This window comes from Oryctolagus cuniculus, chromosome 14 (genome assembly GCF_964237555.1).
Source record: "Oryctolagus cuniculus chromosome 14, mOryCun1.1, whole genome shotgun sequence".
NCBI lineage: Eukaryota > Metazoa > Chordata > Mammalia > Lagomorpha > Leporidae > Oryctolagus > Oryctolagus cuniculus.
In genome coordinates, this window is record NC_091445.1 from 29,913,329 (window position 1) to 29,933,427 (window position 20,099).

The following is a 20,099-nucleotide window of genomic DNA, read 5'->3' on the forward strand; positions in this document are numbered from 1 at the left end:
GTTACGTGATGGGAGTGCCTTTTCTTGCCACCACACTTTCCATATTTTGTACCACTGGTTTCTCCTGAGTTGGTGGAGCTTTTCCGTGGCTGAGCCCTGAGACCCGTCGCCTGCCCACGTCTAAGTGAAGGCAGAGGGGGTGGAAATGATGAGCCTCTCAGCCACGAGAGCATCGTTCAGCACTGAGCAGAAACCCATAAGGTGGACGACAGCTTTAGCTGACCGTGCCGTGCCACAAGGACAAGCCTGCCCCCGTTCGGCCTGGGTGATGATGAGCTCAGGACTTCTGCCTTCCAGATTCTTGAATCTGAAAAACAACTTAGCTGAAATTTATACACAGGGTGTCACGTGAGGCTCGGCTAAAAGCAAAACCACCCTTCGGGGAAAAAAAATGGGACGATTTTAACCAAGGCTCATTTGAAAACAGCAATCAAAGACAGATCAAACCCTCTGCACTTAGAGAGGCAGTGTTCCCCAGCATGAGGCCATGGAGCCACCAGGTCACCCAGCCCAGGAACCTTCCTCCCCTATCCCTGCCAGGAATAGAAGCCCCAGGTACCGTGTGCGTGCATGCATGTGTGTGTGTTTGCATGTGTGTGCGCATGTGACAGTGCATGTGTGTGCATGTGTGTATGCATGCATGTGTGTTTGTATGTGATTGTGCATGTGTGACCGTGCATGTGTGTGTGCACATGCATGTGTGTATGCGTGTAAGTGTGCATGTTGGGGGGGTCCTCTGTGGACCCTTCCTGCCTGGGAGAGAAGGCATTCATCACACATCACTCCTTCTACCTGAGAAAAAATCGCTATCTATGGGATCTGATTTTTTGTGTTTCAAACTGGAGAAAGCTTTTATGATGTCTCTTGATGAAATATAACCACCCTCTCATTCGAAGCAGCCTCTAAATTCTCAAATGTGTGTAAATGGAAAACATGCTGTGGGTCTTTATTCCACTGAGCAGTGAGAAATAAATCAGCGCTCCCTCCTCCTCGCTCCCCACCCCCGACCCCCACCAGTCTCTCCCTTGATACCTCACAGATGTGCAGCGTTCGGGGGAAGAGCAGAAATGCTTTATAAAATTAATATGTGCAAACTGCTTTATTTACCATAATGCCCAGCCTGGGGCTTTCTCCACCGTGCTCCATCAAGATTGTAAGCTGAGTTCTTGCCTTCTGCCTGCCAAAGTCCTCTTGCATCTCTGCCGGACAGGACCACCTGTGTCTTGCACCTTGGAATGGCGGTGCTTGGCGGTTGGTGGTGGTTGGTGGTGGTGTGGCCTGGGACTCAACATCTCAAGTGAGCCGGCTGCAAGTTAGTGGTAAACAAAACATTTCATCCGTAATGTATAAAATGTGTAAATCACTTTAGGATCCTGCTGGGTTCCCAGTCCTAAATAAATCCCCTTCATTAGTATAATTGATATTAAACTGGATGCTGGAGCCCCAATAGATGAATACAAATGCTGGAAGCTGCCTCGGTAGTTCATTCATATCTAAAAATATGTAGAAGACATACCACAGAGCTCATGAAAGGCTTTTAACTGATTTTAATAGCAGTCATTACATGAGAAAATGAGACTTCCCCTTGTAACAGAGATGAACTGAGAAGAGACAAAGGAAGAGAGGTAGGTAGTGCAGCACCCCGTGCCCTGCCAGAATTACTGCTCATCATTCTTGCTTTCAGCAGTTAGGGCTGCCTTTGTCAAAGACTACCACCATCTAATGAAACAATTAGGGCCTGACAGTTTAAATATGCTATTTTGTTCTTTCCGAGCCCAAGTGCCAGCCGCACAGACAAACTATCCCCACCACCTTCCTATCAGCGCAGCCATTGTTATCCCAGATAGAATGCCCTAAAAATAAAATCCATTTCGCATGTGAAGCTTCATCAAGTCAGGTCATGCCTGCTCCTCGGGGCAGACTGCAATGTACTAATTTCATTATGCTATTTTTAAATGTGGCCTCCGTGGGTCTTTTACTATGTCCTACATAGCTCAACAAGACCCAGAGTTTATGTTCACGGTTTTCTCACTAATCGCCTCTGCCCACCCTGTCTCAGCCCAGACCCCCATCACAACCACCTCCACAAGTCTCAGCATTACCCAGAACCGGGCACGCCCAAGACGGCCATGTCCGCACTTCCAGGAACATCGCCCACTGGGCATTGTCCAACCCGTGAGCTGTCAGAAGATCAAATTGGTATCAGGTTCTTGAATTCGTTATTACAGGTGCTCTAGCTTTTTATTTAAAAAAATCTATTATACTAGAGAATGGCTTTCTAAGATATCATTATGAGCTATTTTTGAGTCACTGTGTACCTATTTCAGTTGTGCCTCTTATTTGAGTATAAAGTTAATTTCGTTTCAGACATAAAATGAACACAGACTCCTAGATGTATGAAGAGCATATCAGGACTGGCGTTAACGTGTGATGGATAAAGTCACTGCCTGCTGTGCCGGCATCCCATATGAGCACCAGTTCGAGACCCAGCAGCTCTACTTCCAATCCAGATCCCAGCTGATGGTCTATGGAAAGCAGCAGAGGTACTTGGCCCCTGCCACTCAAGTGCGGGATTCAGAAGAAGCTCTTGGCTCCTGGCTTCAGTCTGGCCATCTGGGAAGGAACCAGTGGTTGGAAGATCCTTCTCTCTCTCTCTCTCTCTCTCTCTCTCTCTCTCTCCCTTTCATTGTAACTTTCCAAATAAATAAATAAATATTTTTTAAAAAACTATTTCTGGTTATAAGTGCATATCTTCATATACAATAAAGGATATGTCATCCTGATAATCGGAGGTGGGAGTGGCTTCAGGCACGGTGGGATTCTTGGGCATAAATAGGGCTCTGAGGATAAGGTTCTCTCTCCCTGTCCCTCGGGTCTCTTTTTCCCCTTGAGTCAGCCCACATGTTAGGGAGACCCCTTCTTCTCAAGCCCCTATCTTTCCAGCTGAGTGACCCCGACCCAATGGCATAGCCTGGGGGTGGCAGAATGAAGAAATGACGGACAGAGAGTACAAAATCCCAGTGACACTGGAGGTTTGAGTTTGGGGAACATTTGTTTAGCAATGGCCGGGGCTGGGCTGGAGCAATCCAGGTCTCCCATGTAGGTGGTAGGAACCCAGTCACTGCCTCCCAGCGTCTAGATCAGAGGACTCTGGAGTCAGCTGGTGAAGGGAATCCAGCCCAGGGAAAATCAAACTCTGATGACGAATGCAGGCATCTTAACTACTAGGCTGAACTCCCCTTCCTCCCTGGGCCTTTTGAAGTCACCTCATGGTGCGCAATGAATATAGTGAATAGATATGTATTGTACATTTAAAGTTGCTAAGACAACGAATTTTTTTTAGATTTATTTAGTTTATTTGAAAGGCAAAATTACTGAGAGAGAGGGAGAGACAAGAGACTGAGAAATCTTGCCTTCACTGGTTTGTCAATGGCCACAGTGGCCAGCCAGCAGCCAGGAGCTTCTTCCAGGTCTCCCACGTGTGGGCAGGGGCCCAAGCACTCGGGCCATCCTCCACTGCTTTCCCAGGCCATTAGCAGGGAGCTGAATCCGAAGTGGAACAGCCAGGACTTGAACCGGAGCCCCATGTGAGATGCCAGCACCACAGACAAAGGCTTAATCTAATATGCCACAGTGCCAATTTGAATGTTCTCCCCACAAAATGTTAAGCATTTGAAGTGATGAGTATGTTAAATAGTTTTATGTAATTATTCCACATTAGATTTATAAATCATAACCACTTTGTATATCATACATACATGTAACTATTTGTTGTCAATTTACAATAAAATTATTTTAAGAAAAGAAATGCCATACCCCTTTTCTCAAAGTGTTTTAGCCATATGCCCTAATTGAGTCTCATTTAGCTTGGCTTGGGTTATATGTCCATTCTAGCAGTATGATGCAACCAGACACTAAGCTCTGTCTCCAATAAACCACACAAGCTGAGATGAAGGACAGCATTGTTCCCCAAAGGATGACCAGCGCCGACCATCACAAGAAGAAAGGAGAGATGCAGAACAAGCAAAACCAACAGAGGTTAATGTCCTCACAACCCAAAAATAAAACGTCTTTTAAAACTTCTGTTTATTTAGATAAGAATCAAAGACACAAACTTAATCTTAGAGGAGGTGGAAGGTCCAGAACTATTTTGGAACTTTGATGACTGTGTACTAATTGGCACTAATTAGTAAAACGCTTCTTCTCTGAGAGTTGGAAACTATTAGGAGATTCCACTGTGGGAAAGAAGGAAGACAGAAAGAGAAAAATACACGTGGTGTGAAGTCCCTGGGCAACAATGACCGCAAATTCCAGTCCCCTCTTTCTCACTCATATCTGAACACACCTGCTCCAGTCTCCTGCTCTCCACTGATTCTGATGAGAAGTTAGCTGTATATCTTACTGGGGTCAGATACTGCTTTTTAAGGTTTTCTACTTATTTATGGTTTTCAACATGATGTGTCTGGGTGTGGATTTCTTTGTGTTTATCCTATTTGGAGGTATTTGAGCTTCTTGGATGCATAAATTAATGTTTGTCATCATATTTGGAAGTTTTTAGCCACTATTTCTTCAAACACATTTAATGCTTCATTTTCTTTCTCTTCTTTGGGTAGTCCCATTATACGTATGTTGCTGTGCTAATATTTCTCCAAAATACTTTTTAATCCATGTTTCCTCTTTCTCCTTCAGATGGCATCCTCTCTACTGATCTAACTTCAAGTGTGCTGACTTTTTATTACATCATCTCATTTTGAGCCACTCTGGTGAATTTTTCATTTTGATTGTAGCACTTTTCAACTTCAGAAAAGTACTGCATTTGGTGTCTTTTTTTCTTTCCTTTTTTTTTTTAATTTCTATCTCTTCATCCATAGTCTCTATTTGACAAAATGTTGTCACCATGTCCTGCCTTCATTCTGTAGACATGGTTTCAGTTAGTTCTCTAAATAACTTTAATTTAATTTCATTGATTTGATTTTGTTTGATTAGATTAATAGCTATTTATTTGGAAAGCAGGCATAAACACACAGCAAGAGAGAGAGAGAGAGAGAGAGAGAGAGAGACCTTCATCAATCATCCATTGATTCATTCCCTGTAATGACTACAACAGCTGGTGCTGGGCCGGGCTGAAGCCAGGGGGCTAGAACTCACTTCAAGTGTCCTATTTGGCTGGCAGGAACCCATGAACTTGAACCCTCAGAGGCTGCTTCCCAGAGTGGACTTCAGCAAGCAGCTGAGTCTGGAGTGGAACTGGCCTTTGATCCTAGGGATTCTGGCATGGGCTGCAGGCATCCCCAGTGGAATCAACCACTGTGTCAAGTGCCCACCCCGAATATATTTTTCACAGATGCTTTGAAGTCTTTGCCAAGTCCGATATCATGGAACCTCAAAGGCAGTTTCTGTGACCTGCCACTTACCCTATTTATGCGTCCTAATTCTCTAATTCTATGTAGATGTCCCAGCGTCACAACTGGACATTTAAATAATGCATTGAAACAACTCTGGAGACTTCCAGGAGATTGATGTTGTTGTTGCTTACTTGATCATTCGTTTTATCAAGTGCCTTGATTGAAATGACTCTGATCAGCCTGTGTGTGGTGCCTGTAACTCCTACCTGAGGCCCTGGTTTGAGTTGGGACTATTCTGGGCTTCCAATCCAGCTTCCTGCTAATGTGCCTGGGAGGCAATGGGTGACAGCCCCAGTACTTGAGTTCCCACCACCCATGTGGGAAACACATGTGATGTATCTGACTCCTGGCTTTGGCCTGGCCTAGCCCTGGTTGCTGAGGAGTGAACCAGCAGGTAAAAGATCGATCAATGAATCAATCTCTCTCTCTCCTTCTTTCTCTCTCTGTCCTTCAATTATATAAATAAATCTTTTAAAAAAAAATAGAAGCAATTCTCTGAGTCTCACTTTGTCATTGTGTGCAGCTTCCAATGTTTCTGTTCAGACTCCTTCCCCTTGCTTTTTATCTTTTAGCCTGGCTTTCCAGGGGTTGCCCTTAGTCAACATAAGCTGCTTATTGGTCAAAGTTTGTGCTGAGCCCCTGTGGCCTAATAGATTTTACCCATTATTATTAGGTAGGGGAGAGGGCAGGGAGCTTCTGTCACCATTCAGGGAGCTGGTGTTTCTGCCCCACAACCAGCCAGGGGCTAGTGCTCCTGAAAAGGCACCCACCCTGGGCATGCACACACACAGTCTTCCGAATCGCCAAGGGATGCATGTGATTCTTAAGCCTGGTTTCCTAAGTGTTGCCCTTAGGCCAGAGAGACTTATTGTGCAGCCAGTGTTCAAGCAGAGGCCGTGCTCAAACTCTTTGTGCCAGTGAAGCTTCTGCCCCGTGTTGACAGATCTGCCCTGTGCTGCTTGGGGATTTCAAATTTGCCCAAGTCCTGTGCTGATTTTGCTCTGAGTGGGTGTCTAGCACCCACTGGGCCTGGCCTTTCAGACCCACAGAGTTGACTGCGATCCCAGGGAGGGTTATTCTTGGCTGTCTCCCTTCTACAGTTCTGTCTGTGAAGCTTCTGGCTGTTCTACCATTTTACCTGTTGCTACCAGTATCATGGCAATACCAGCACTTTCTTAATTGATCTCCACTAAGATCTCCATTGTTTCCAGAAATCTTAGACCTGGAATTCCCCTAGCTCTGTTCCAAGTCACATCCAACTCCTCCAGCAGGCTCACTTCCAGCCTTCTGCTCCCCTGGAACAACCACTATGCCACTGCTCAGGAGCTGGGAGCAAGGACAGTGGCCCTCCCTCTGGGGTGATGCCCCAGCTGGTCTCCACTGGCATTAGCAGGGAGCTGGATAGGAAGTAGAGTAGCTGGGACTCAAACCAGCACTCGTATGGATGATGGCACTGCAGGTGGTGGCTTAACCTACTGTGCCACAATGCTGGCCCTGCAATAGATGTTGCATCGCTGTGAGTCACAAATCCCTGAGCCACGGACCATTCACGAGTGTGAAGTCTCCTAGCTTTTCCCTCTGCCTTTGGCCAGGGTGATACCTTAGCCAGGCCAGACAGATGATAATCTACACTGGTTTTGAAAACCTCCAGAGAAAAATCATTTCACGGCCTTCCTTTATAACCTAAATCAGTGCTTAACAGCTCTCGCTGCCAGGAATCCTTTGTTTGCACATAACCTAAAGCCTACACACTGCATAGGCCTTGCCTGTTTTTTCTGCTGGAGGAGACACAACAGCCGGTCACCCTACAATGCACTTCCTCTCTGGCAGGAATCGTCTCTGGCCTCCTTCTTTTCTTAATCCTCCTTTGGCCCAGTGACTGGAATAAATAATCTTAGCATTTCCTCATACATTTTTAATCCATAACAACCCTTGCGCTCTCTTCTGTAATCTTCTCACTCTCACCACTCTCCTCTTGAGACCTGAAATGGTTCTCCAAGCAAGGTCCCAGCGCTCCAGACGTGATCTGGTGGGAGTACTCACTTCATAAACACAGACCCACCCTGGACTCAAGGAAGCCGAAGCTTGGTCGAGGGCCTGGGAATCAGCATGGCCAAGTTCCCAGGGGAGGCTGATGTGCCGTGGTTGAAATCCTATAGGCAATACCGCTGCCTAGTCTCATGGCATCTTAGGCTACAACAACTTGCCCTTACAGTAGCATCACTTGGGACCTTCTAATAATCGTGATGTCCAGTCCAATTACACCTGAGTCTTTGGGGGTGGCACTGGGGCCAGCCACCTTCTTAAAGCTCCACAGGTGAGTTCCAGGTGCAGCCAGGGAGTCCGTTCTTGAAAGCAAGGATGCCACTATTGGCCCTTGTACCCCAGCACCTACTTATTAGGTGACTGAGGGAGTCACATCGGTTTTACTCCCATGAATCTGCTTAACTAAACACCCTGAAAGGAGCTCCCCTGGGGAAGAAAATGTTTATGTCAACTCACAGTTTGGAAACTGTAGCTCAGGATCCTCGTGCACATCCAGGTCCCCCATGTGTGGGAGCTCATCTCCCAGTGGGTCAGGAGGGAGCAGGGAAAACCTTGGCCAAACTTGAACTACAATAGTCAAATAATCTTGCAAGAACACCCCCTTTCAAGGACACTCTCCCAGTGACCGAAAAACCTCCCATAGACCCCACCTCTCAGACCCCATCACCAGGTCCTAGTCCCCACCCTTAATCCATCAATCCTATTGAGACTTCAGGTTTAAGGGCCGGCATTGTGATACAATGGTTTAAGCCACCTGCTGTGACATCGGCATCCCCCATGAGTGCCAGCTGCTCCAGCTCCCTGTTAATGCACTTCGGAAAGTGGCAGAAGATATCTGGGCCCCTTCCATCCACGTGGGAGACCCAGATGGATTTCTGGACCCTTGGATTTCACCTGGCCTAGCCATTGCAGACATTTGGGAAGTCAACTAGCAGATGGAAGATTCTCTCTGTCTGTCTGTCTGTCTGTCTCCCTCTCTTCCTTTAACCCTGCCTTTCAAATAAATAAGTAAATCTTAAAAAAAAAAAGATATCACCATTAAACAGCTACATGAGTTTTGGAAAGACAACCCCAACCCTAACACCATGCTCACTGGATACCTGACTTTCTTTTATCTATATCATGGGATGTAGGATGAAGTGAGCTTTCCCAGAGTGAAGATACATGCTTCTGTGACTGTTGGTTTTGGAGGAATGCTGGGTTTGAGGAGGTGAAAAGCCATGGTTGGGGAAATGTGTAAGGTTGGAGAGACTAGAAGATGTCTTTGTGGAGGCTCCTGATGGACACCATGAAGATCAGGAATGTGTGACGTCACATGATGTCAAGACTCCCGGCACACACCACCCAGACACACTTCACCTGTCCTGACGCTTGCTCCATCATCCCGCTGGTGCACAGCCTGCAAGTTCTACTGGCACCACCCAACAATGGATCATTTAGGCCCACACTGTAAGTCCCCTCTTTTCCCCTCCAGTCTTTCTTGTGACCCAAAGGTGCTCACAAATGGGCAACCACCAATGCAAGGAAGTTAATACTCCAAGCAGCAAAACTTAGCCAGTGAGAGATAAGAGTCACTTAGATGATTCATCAACCTTTTTCATTTCTCTTAGAGATTTTATTTTATTTGAAAGTCAGAGTTACAGAGAGAGAGAGAGAGGAAGAAAGAGATCTTCCACCCACCCATTCACTCCCCAGATGGCCACAAAGGCCAGGGCTGGGCTAGATCAGAACCAGGAGCCAGAAGCTTCATCCAGGTCTCCCACATGGGTAGCAGGGACCCAAACACTGGAGCCATCTTCTGCTGCTTCCCCAGGCCATTAGCAGGGGACTGTCTGAAAAGTGGAGCAGCTGGAGAAGGAACTGGTGCCCACAGGGGATGCCAGCACTGCAGGTGGTGGCTTTACCTGCTATGCCACAACACCGGCCCCTTGTTATCCTTTTCTCTACCTGCTACACTATGATGTCTGGCAACACAGGTTACAAAGCTTCTGGTAGATGGTTCTGAGGGATTTGGCCATCAGCTACACTTAGTGTTGACCAAATTGATAACACTTTCCTTGGCTTTCCTCCATTCTCTACCCTCACCCCCAGTCCCTATTTCACTGGCCAGTCCCTCATTCCAGGATACATGTGGGTAGCATATAAGACCTATTAGTCCTCTGTCTCAGGCTCTGACTTCCCAGGGAGTCCATACGAAGGGCAGGTCGCTCATCTTCATAGCCTTACGTATTTTAGTGAATGGCACAAAAGAGATGCCCAACATAGAAATGACTTGAACCTGCCGAGAAAATTGGACAGAGGAGAGATTGCACCAAAATTCTCCATGATGACAGAGGTTTTGGGGAGACAATAGGCAAAGATTGTGACTTCTCTTTCCCATTTAGTAACCCTGGGACTGTGGGCAAACCAGCGATTTTCTGGACATGCATTTTCTTTATATCAAAAGATGGTATTCTGAGGAGTATCTAAACCTCAAGAGGCTCAAATGAGAAGACACATATAGCAGTGTTCTGAAATTATAAAACCAAGGGGCAGGCATTTGGTATAGTGGTTAAGATGCTGCTTGGTAAACCAGAATTCCACACCCAAATCCCTGGATTCCAACCCCAGTTCTGCTTCTGATCCAGTTTCTTACTAATGCTCACCCTGGAAGATAGTAGGTGATGGCTCAAGTAATTGGGTCTCTGCCACCCATGTGAGATACCAGGATTGAGTTCCTGACTCCTGGCTTCAACATGGCCTAGCCCCAGCTGTTATGGGCATTTCGGTAGTGAACAAAAGAGTGGAAGACCTCTCTCTGGCTCTCTCTGTATCTCTCTCTCTCTCTCTCTGTTGTCTCTCTGCCTTTCTTTCTTTCTTTCTTTTTTTTTTTTTTTTTTTGCAGGCAGAGTGGACAGTGAGAGAGAGAGACAGAGAGAAAGGTCTCTGCCTTTTTAATAAATCGATTAATAAGTAAATGCATTTTTAAAATTATTGAACCAAAATGTTAAGTACTGCTTTGGAATATGTGGTAACTTTTATAGAAGGTTAATTTCTCTTCAGATTTTGAGGTTGATTGCATATATTAGCAATGAGCAAACTTTAAAAAGAATTGGGGGCCGGCGCCGCAGCTCACTAGGCTAATCCTCTGCCTTGCGGCGCCGGCACACCAGGTTCTAGTCCCGGTCGGGGCGCCGGATTCTGTCCCGGTTGCCCCTCTTCCAGTCCAGCTCTCTGCTGTGGCCCGGGAGTGCAGTGGAGGATGGCCCAGGTCTTTGGGCCCTGCACCCCATGGGAGACCAGGAGAAGCACCTGGCTCCTGCCATCGGATCAGCGTGGTGCGCCGGCTGCAGCGCGCTGGCTGCGGCAGCCATTGGAGGGTGAACCAACGGCAAAGGAAGACCTTTCTCTCTGTCTCTCTCTCTCACTGTCCACTCTGCCTGTCAAAAAAAAAAAAAAAAATTGGGAATAGCCATGTGAAAATGTCATAACTATAACCAACAATCATATATGACCAACTGACATGAACATTTTCATTTTTGTTTGTGTGTATGTGAAAAGGTCCATCAAAAATTGGAAATGAAAAATGAGTTGGTTGTTGAACAAAAAAAATTTGACCTCCATATATAGTTTTTTCATAGTTCATATTTTCCAGAAACTCTTTGAAGAGCCCTTGTACATGTAATTTCAATTTTTTTGTACCCAAATGAACCTACCTTTTAATTACATTTTTCTCTAAGCTTTTTGAAACATATATGTGTATATATAAATTGTTTAAGGATGATGGAAGAAATATGTAGCAAAAAAATACCAGGATCCACACGACTTTTACCTTTCTGTCATCTTTTTCCAAAAATTCCCATGCTGAAACGTGTAGACATGGAGCAGTCGCCCCTGGAGGGAGCCCTTAGGTGGCCAGCACCAGGCCAGGGCTTGCCTCGCTTTGGGCTTAGTCTGTGCTGCTGAGCCAGAGAATAAATAGGTTGAGTAATCACACTAGGATACGCTGCTGGCTCTTACCAAACACTTTTCGCAATGGCCCTATTCAGCACAGAGGGCCACGGCCTGGAAAGCGCTGAGTCAGAGTGGGCAGAAGGGCAGCCCAGGGCGGGCAGAAACCCTGCTCAGGGTTTCCAAAGCCTTGGGATCCTCTCCCCTGTTTTCCTCAGACTTGACTCTGAGGATGCATAGACTTGGCGTGAAATAACGGGAGAAATGTGTTTCCCTTTCCTAGGTCTTCCAAGCTTTCAGGAAAACTCAGCTGGTGCCAAAATTTGTCTGCCCTACTTGTCAACCCCTCTGTGTCTTCATCAAAGAGGAAGGCTGGGCTCGGAGCACTGGACAAGCACAACTCCCAGCTAGAATTTACTAGACTTTGTTCATCTACATTATACTTCTCGTGTGACCTCAGCACAAGTATGGCGGCATTTCCCTTTATAGCAGAGACATAAATTTTCTTTTAAAAAAAAAAATTCTGTATTTAATTGCTCCTTGGCCTTATGTCTAGGATCAAGTATAAAAAATTGTGTCTATTATTTTTTGAAAAAAAAAAATGAACCATTTAACAAAAAACACAAGTGAATATTACAGATAATAGGCACATTTGAAAAAAATTAAAATATGAAACCAAATTGCAGGTCAAAAATGATTATCCAGGCCTCTGCAGAGCATATGAGATCTCTCCTTCTCCGGCTTAGGGAAGAAGTGACTGCAGCCTTTCTTGTTTTATTCGGTTCCTTAAATTTTTAATGTAATGTAGTAGAAGAAAAAGCTGGTTTTCTAGCATTCACCGGTACAGTTACATTTTCTCCTCCAATGATTCCTGGAGGGCTTCCAGCTAGAGCTGCCTCTTCCCGGGGCGTAACTGTTATGAGCACTGATCTCATCAGAGAAGATTCAGAATAGGAATTCAGCTGGCTTCCTAGACTTAATGGAAGGAGAGCCTCAGTCCATATTCTTTTGCCCATGAGGCTGTGTTTATAATATATACTCCTAAATTCCTATCACCTTGGTATTAGCTGCACAATAGGTCTCAGCTATACGCTAGCCATTTATGTACAGAGACCCAAAGAAGCTAATACTAAGTAATCTTCAAGAGAAAATTTCACAAGCTGCAAAGCTGATTACAGAAAAACGTGTTAGAGATAGGGGATTAATTCAAATATGCATTTCTTTAGGCCACTAATGAGAGAGCTATGGGGAAGACACATATATAACTTCAAAAGTTATTTATTCGAAGGGCAGAGAGAGAGAGACATCTTCAGGTCTCCCACATGGGTGGCAAACACTGAAATATTGGAGTCAAGGTAGACATTAACTGGAAACTAGAATAAGGAGTGACACTGGGGCTGGAACCCAGACACTCTGCTATGGAATACGGGCTTTCCAAGTCAGATCCTAACTGTTACACTAAACACTCGCCCTGTAAAATAAAAACTCAGGTTCTAAACCATATACGTATTTTCTTGTGTTACCTTATCCATTTGTTTCCTCTTCTTTGAAGTCTACATTAATTACTTTGTATTTGTGATGTTTTCCGTAGTTTCACTTAAGTGTCCCAGAAGCCTTTGAATAAACCAGAATACATGGGAAACAGCTATTCTTGGGGCCAGCACTGTGGCATAGTGGGGTAAGCTGCTGCCTGCCACTCTGGCATCCCATATGGGTGCTGGTTCGAGTCTTGACTGCTCCACTTCTGATCCTGCTCCTGCTAATGACCTAGGAAAGCAGCAGAGGATGGCCAAAGTTTTTGGGCACCTGCACCCATGTGGGAGACCCTGAAGAAGCTCCTGATTCCTGTCTTTGGCCTGATCCAGCCCCAGCCATTACAACCATCTGGGGAGTGAACCAGCCAATGGAAGCTCTTCCTCTCTCTGTCTCTCCCTCTCTCTGTCTCTCCCTCTTTATAGATAACCCTGTTTTTCAAATAAATAAATCCTCAACCCAAAAAAAATCAACTAAAAAAATAAACAAAGCTATTCTTATAACATATAATTGCACAAACAAATTCTTATGTCATGCGTTACCTCTCCAAACCAAACAATTCCTCATTGATTAATCTTTTGGATGATTCTGCAGATGAGCCTGTTTGGACAGCCTCACCTGAGAGATGGCAGGGTTAAAGGATAGGCTGATTACCTGGAAAACCAAAGTATACAATTGAAACACTCATCTCAGAGTTTAGACAAAATAATAATAACAAAAAAACTTCTGGGGAATGGACTTTAGCCTGATTACTGTAATCCACTATTCACATTGGTCAAGTTCATGGGATCAATGCTGACATCGCTTGTCCAGTACAGATACAATCACGAGATCTCAGTGAAATGGTGAGTCAGAAGAGGTAAGTGTACTTTGTAGCAGAACTGACTTGGATCCTATTGTGATGGTGTCCACCATCTCTCTGTCGCAATTGTTGGGGGATTGGCATTTCAAGTCCAGCGGCTTCAGTTTATTTGGAATTGTGGAATGTATTTGAAAGTGAGGAGTTGGCTGAGAGGACAAACTAGGAAGCAGTTCTTCTGTTCCTCTTCTGCACCAGCTGGGAGTCATGAACTAGGACTGTAAGGACATTTAGTGCCGTGTGCAAATGGGAGAGGCGCTCCTTCCTCCTTTTGGGCTTAGGCAGGTCCAGCTTGGAGAGCGTGGGGCAAGCTGGAGTCCGGAGCTCGCTTGGTCTCTCCCTTAGCCAGTAACCTCAACAGCAGTGTGGAGCAGCCCTGAGCAGGATCAAGGCTTTCTTTTCTCTTCTCTTTTTCTTCTTCTTTCTTTCCTTCCTTCCTTCCTTCCTTCCTTCCTTCCTTCCTTCCTTCCTTCCTTCCAGTTCGATTCCCAGCTTCTCCACTCTCCATCCAGCTCCCTGCTAACGAACCTGGGAAAGCAGCAGAAGATGACCCAAGTGCTTGGGCCCCTGGACACACATGGGAGACTCCTGACTCCTGGCCTCAGCCTGGCCCAGCCCTGGTTGCTGCAGCCATCTGAACCAGTGGATAGTGAACAAGTGGATAGATGATCTCTCTCTCTCTCTCTCTCTCTCTCTCTCTCTCTCTGTGTGTGCATGTGCGTGTGTGTGTGTGTGTGTGTGTGTGTGTGTCTTCTTCTCTCTCTGTAACTCTGACTTTCAAATAAAAGTAAATAAATCTTTTAAAAGGGAGAGAGAGAATCTTTAATATGCAGGTTCACTTCCCAAATGTCCACAACATCCAGGGTTTGTCCAAGTCTAGGCCAGGAGCCAGGGACTCCAGCCAGATCTCCCACATAGATGGCAGAAGTCCAAGCACCTGAGCCATCATCTGCTGCCTTCCCAGACTCATTAGCAGGAAGCTGAATTGGGAGCAGAGCGGCCAGGATTTGAATCAAGTACTCCAGAAGGGGATGCCTTGGCCACAACCTGCAGCCCAACACCAGACTCACCAATAACCCATCCAAGTTGCACAAGAAAACCACTGCTGGTCTCACTTGTGAAGAAGTGAAAGCGCAGATGTAGGACTTGAAATGATTTCATCATTGACCCAGGGGCCCTGGCAACTCAAAGCCTCAGATAAGAGCAGAGCTTATGTGACCATTCAATTCCTCTCTGGTGGAATTATACTATAAATCCAAAAGACAATAATAGTTACATCAGTTGAATTAACATCTGTGACAATAAATACAATAAAATACCTTTTAATGCAATTTGCTGTGTCATCCCCAGATTTAAATATCATGGGTTTTATTCTTAAGAACTGATTTAAAAGATGTTTGCAGAATTGAGCTCAATTGCTTGCTGAAAATAAAATAGGGAGAAAATACATTTAAATGATTTTAAACTGGTGTCAATGTCACTGGGCGTAGAATGGGAATCTTCATTGTTTCAGATCATTCGGAGTTTCAAGAACTCTTTTCCTTCTGCAGGGGGAAAAAACCCCACAGAATCCAGAAAGGAAGTGACCTTTCACTTGAGAAGACTAGAAATTATCATATCATGTGGTCTATTAAATCTGCAAAAAGGCATTGTCTTTATCTGGCTTGCTGTGGGAGACCTCATAATCTATAAATTTGACATTATTTGTATAAAACATATTAAAACAAAAAATGTAAGCTGAATTGTTATTAAATTTGTGCAAATGCAGTCACTAAATTATAGCAGTAAAGCATGATTATGCAAATTGGAGCTAATTTTGCAATATCCCTATCTAATTGTTTACAGCACAGTGGAATTACGGTCGCTGTTGGGCAGGACAGGATGCTATGTGAAAGAGTGTGGTTTTCATTTGAGCCATTTTTACTTCCTGTGATTTTTTTTAGTTATAGTAAGCATGGAAAAGGGATTTAGCATGGGGAAAACAAGGGCAGGTGTGTCCTGCATCGTGTAGCCAACGGCTTGGCTTCCCCACGTGCCTCTGAGGCAGAGATGGAGAGACCTCCCTTCAGAGGTGGACGAGTTTCCTTCTGTCATTCTTTCTGTGAGGTCAGGCAGAATGATCTACAGAGACTGACTCCAGGGAAGATTCTGCAGAGATGCGCTTTGAGATGAAGGGCTTCTTGAGTGCGAGGCATCCATCACTGGGCACCTTGGCAGGGCAGGGCAGAGAAGGCTGCTCCCAATGTGAGGGCACGGCACGTGGTAGCAGGCGTGGAGAAGACCACAGGACCACTTTGCATCCAGTGGAGAAATCACAGCAAATCTGCAGCGTTCGCGAGAGGTGAGTGAACACTGTCTTACGGGAGAGACCCTCACGTTCTTCGGTAAGCCACAGTCGTGTCCGGGACTCCCTGATGGGGGCGTTCTGCTGCCTGTTGCCTTTGCACCCCTCGTTTTCTCTTCCTGTGACTCAGCGATTTCAGAGAAGCTGAGTTGTCAGCACAGCCAATGAGATGACTTTTTTTTTCCTTCCAGAAAGCCTTGCCAAGTTTATGAGCCAAGAAATAGCTGAATTATAATGACTGGAACTTCAAAGAGAAAGAACAGTGAAAGGTATTAAGATATTTTTGAAACTCCCTGACTCTTAACATCAGCAGAGGCCAATGGATATGAGAATAGCACAGTGAAAGGATGTGCCAGCGAGGGGTGGAACACGCTGGGGAAGAAGGTGCCCCCAGGTGGAGCTCTCTTGCCTGGCTACTGTCCATCTCCAGGGGAAACCTGTCAGGTGCACAGGACCACGTTGGTTGGTTCTGACCCTGGCACAGGTGGCCCTGGCCAAAGTGACCCATATGGTTCTGGGTTTTTTTTCCCCTTTGTTTCAGGTGTTTCTTGAAAAATCTCAATACAAAGTCTCTTGATCACTCCACCATTATATTAAGATGAGTCAGTTCTCGATTTCTTTTTATTTGTTGAGCGTTCCCTCCATAACCCTAAGGAGCAACCTTTCCCTCACGCTGAAGCTTTGCTAGCTCTGCTTTTGCTCTTTTCTTTGAAAAACCTGCTGCTCACAACTGACCTTAAATTCAATAATATGTTTCCTCTCCCAGGGGATTTTGCAGATCAAAGCTTAAGACTAACAAGTCTTGCTTTATTCTTTTTTTTTTTTTTTTTTTGCTTTTTTTTTATGTTAGACAGGAATTGTGTTTCTATCACTCCTCGGCCTTTCAGCTAACATCAAGTGTAGGAATTGTGTTTCCAGTAACAGAATCCGGAAATAAAGATGGTGCGACTCCATGGATTTGTCTCAAGTGGAAGAAGCCTACTGACAGTCAGTCCAGGGCCTGGGAGCTCCAGGTCATCAGGGGTATGGGCTCCTTCCACTTCTCTGCCTCCTTATCCTCAAAGCACGGCTCTCATGCTCAAGTTTGCCTCCAGTCTAAGATGCTGTCACCATGTCCACATCCAGGTAGAGAAGGGAATGGGATGAAAGAGTCCTAGCTGATCTCTTTATTTTATGTGCTTTAGAGATTTATTTAGGCCGGTGCCGCGGCTCACTAGGCTAATCCTCCGCCTTGTGGCACCAGCACACTGGGTTCTAGTCCCGGTCGGGGCGCCGGATTCTGTCCCGGTTGCCCCTCTTCCAGGCCAGCTCTCTGCTGTGGCCCGGGAGGGCAGTGGAGGATGGCCCAAGTCCTTGGGCCTTGCACCCAATGGGAGACCAGGATAAGTACCTGGCTCCTGCCATCGGATCAGCGCAGGCAGCCATTGGAGGGTGAACCAACGGCAAAGGAAGACCTTTTTCTCTGTCTCTCTCTCTCACTGTCCACTCTGCCTGTCAAAAAGAAAGAAAGAAAGAAAGAAAGAAAGAAAGAAAGAAAGAAAGAAAGAAAGAAAATAAAGATTTATTTACTTACTTGAAAGGCAGAGTTACAGAGAAGCAAAGGGGGAGAGAGAGAGAGAGAGAGAGAGGTCTTCCATCTGCTGGTTCACTCGCCAAATGGCCACAATGGCCAGAGCTGAACCAATCCTAAGCCAGGGGCCAGGAGCCTCTTCCGGGCCCTCCGCATGGGTGCAGGGGCCCAAGGGCTTGGGCTGTCTGCTATAGCTTTCACAGGCCATAGCAGAGAGCTGGATCAGAATTGGAATAGCTGGGACTCAAATCGGCACCCATATGGGATGCTGGTACTGCAGGCGGTGGCTTTACCTGCAGTGCTGCCAGTTTATTTTTATTAAAAAAAAAATCTATCGAGGGGCCGGTGCTGCGGCGCAGTGGGTTAAAGCCCTGGCCCAAAGCACCCATATGGGCAGAGTTTCTAGTCCCGGCTGCTCCTCTTCTGATCCAGCTCTCTGCTCTGGCCTGGGAGAGCAGTGGAAGATGGCCCAAGTCCTTGAACCCTGCACCCATGTGAGAGATCTGGAAGAAGCTCCTGGCTCCTGGCTTCAGATCAGCGCAGCTCCGGCCATTGCGGCCATCTGGGGGGTGAACCAGAGGATGGAAGACCTCTCTCTCTGTCTCTACCTCTCTAACTCTGTCATTCTAATAAATAAAATAAGTCTTTAAAAAAATCTATCTGGATTTATTTATTTGAAAGTCAGAGTTACTGAGAGAGAGAGGGAGAGAGTGAGAGAGGGAGAGAGAGAGAGACCTTCTATCTGCTGGTTTGCTCCCGAAATAGTAGCAAAGGCCAGAAGGGCCAGGACTGGGTCAGGCTGAAGTCAGAAGCCTGGAGGTCCATTCTGTGCCTTTCCAGTGGGTGGCAGGTGTCCAAGTACCTTGGCCATCTTCTGCTGTTTTCCTAGGTGCATTACCAGAAAGCTGGATCAGAAGCAGAGCAGCCAGAACTCAAGCCAGCACTCTGATATGGGATGCCAGCATCCCAAGCATTTGCTGAATCTGCTGCGGCACACATTGGCCCCTCTGTTTTTTAAAGCAATTTTACTATTTATTGACATTTTATTTACGAGAGAGATGAGACAGAGACAGAGATTTTCATCTGCTGGTTCACTCCCCAAATACCCATAACAAACAGAACTGTTCCGGGCTGAAGCCAGGCCCAGAACTCAATCCAGGTTTCCCACATGGGTGGCGGGAACCCAACGACTTGAGCCGTCGGCTGCTGCCTTCCAAGGGGCAGCTTGAACCAGAAGCTTGACTTGGCAGCAGAGCTGAGACTCCAGCCCAGGCACCAGGTGCTCTGCTAGGAGATGTGGGTGCCCCAGGCAGTGTCTGCACTGCTGTACCGAACGCTTGCCCCTGACTTCCCACATTTGGTGGTGTTTCCGCAGAAGCTCTCCAAACACGGTTTGCTTCTGTCTTATTGACCATAAATCTCTGCCCTCAATAAGTTCAGGATGTTTTATATTAAGAAGAATATCAAGAATAATTACTGAATAGATGGTCAGAAATTTCCACTGCACTCTCTAAAATATAAACCAATAAATATAATATAAAATTATATTATATATATAAAATTATAACCAAACCCAGTCCTCACTGTTAGCTCATTCTATCTGTTTTCTTTTTAAATATTTATTCATTTGAAAGGCAAAGTTACAGAGAGAGAGAGGGAGACAGAGAGAGAGTGAGGGAGACGGAGAGAGAGCGATCTTCTTCCATGTGTTGGTTCACTCTCCATATGGACACAATGGCCAGGGCCGAGTCAGGCCAAAGTCAGCAGCCTGGAACTCCGTCCAGGTCTTCCACATTTGTGGCAGGGGCCAAAGCACTTGGCTATCGTCTGCTGCTTTCTCAGGTAGATTAGCAGAGAGCTTAATTGGAAGTGGAAGAGCTGGGACTCGAACCGGTATATATAAAGGATGCTGGCATTGCAGGTGGTGACTTAACAGCCTGGGTCCCAACACTGGCCCCAGTGTTTTAAAAGATAAATATGTGACCATTTCAAGAGCCTGAACTGTAGATAATATATGGAGTGGAACACGTGGTCCCATAATCAAGAATGTCATTCTTGCTTTATTCTCAGCTATATTGAGAATGGTCAATTAATCACATGCATTACTGCTCATTAGTCTTTCATGATTAGGCAACCCTTAATTTTTCATGGTAATGGGATACCAGCTTATCATGGATAACAACATACAGAAAGGCTGGTGAAATGCTCAAATTAAACACCAATTTTCAGAGTTTAAGAAAAAGCCCACCTCCATTTAAACTGTCAGTTGAATTTCACACATGTGAAAGTAAATGAAGAAAACAAACACTTTTCTAAATAATCTAAAATTTCGTGTTTGTAGACAAACCCACACACAGACGAAAATTATAGTCCGTAGAAGTGAAAAAGACAGACGGAATTCCTCTTATTGTT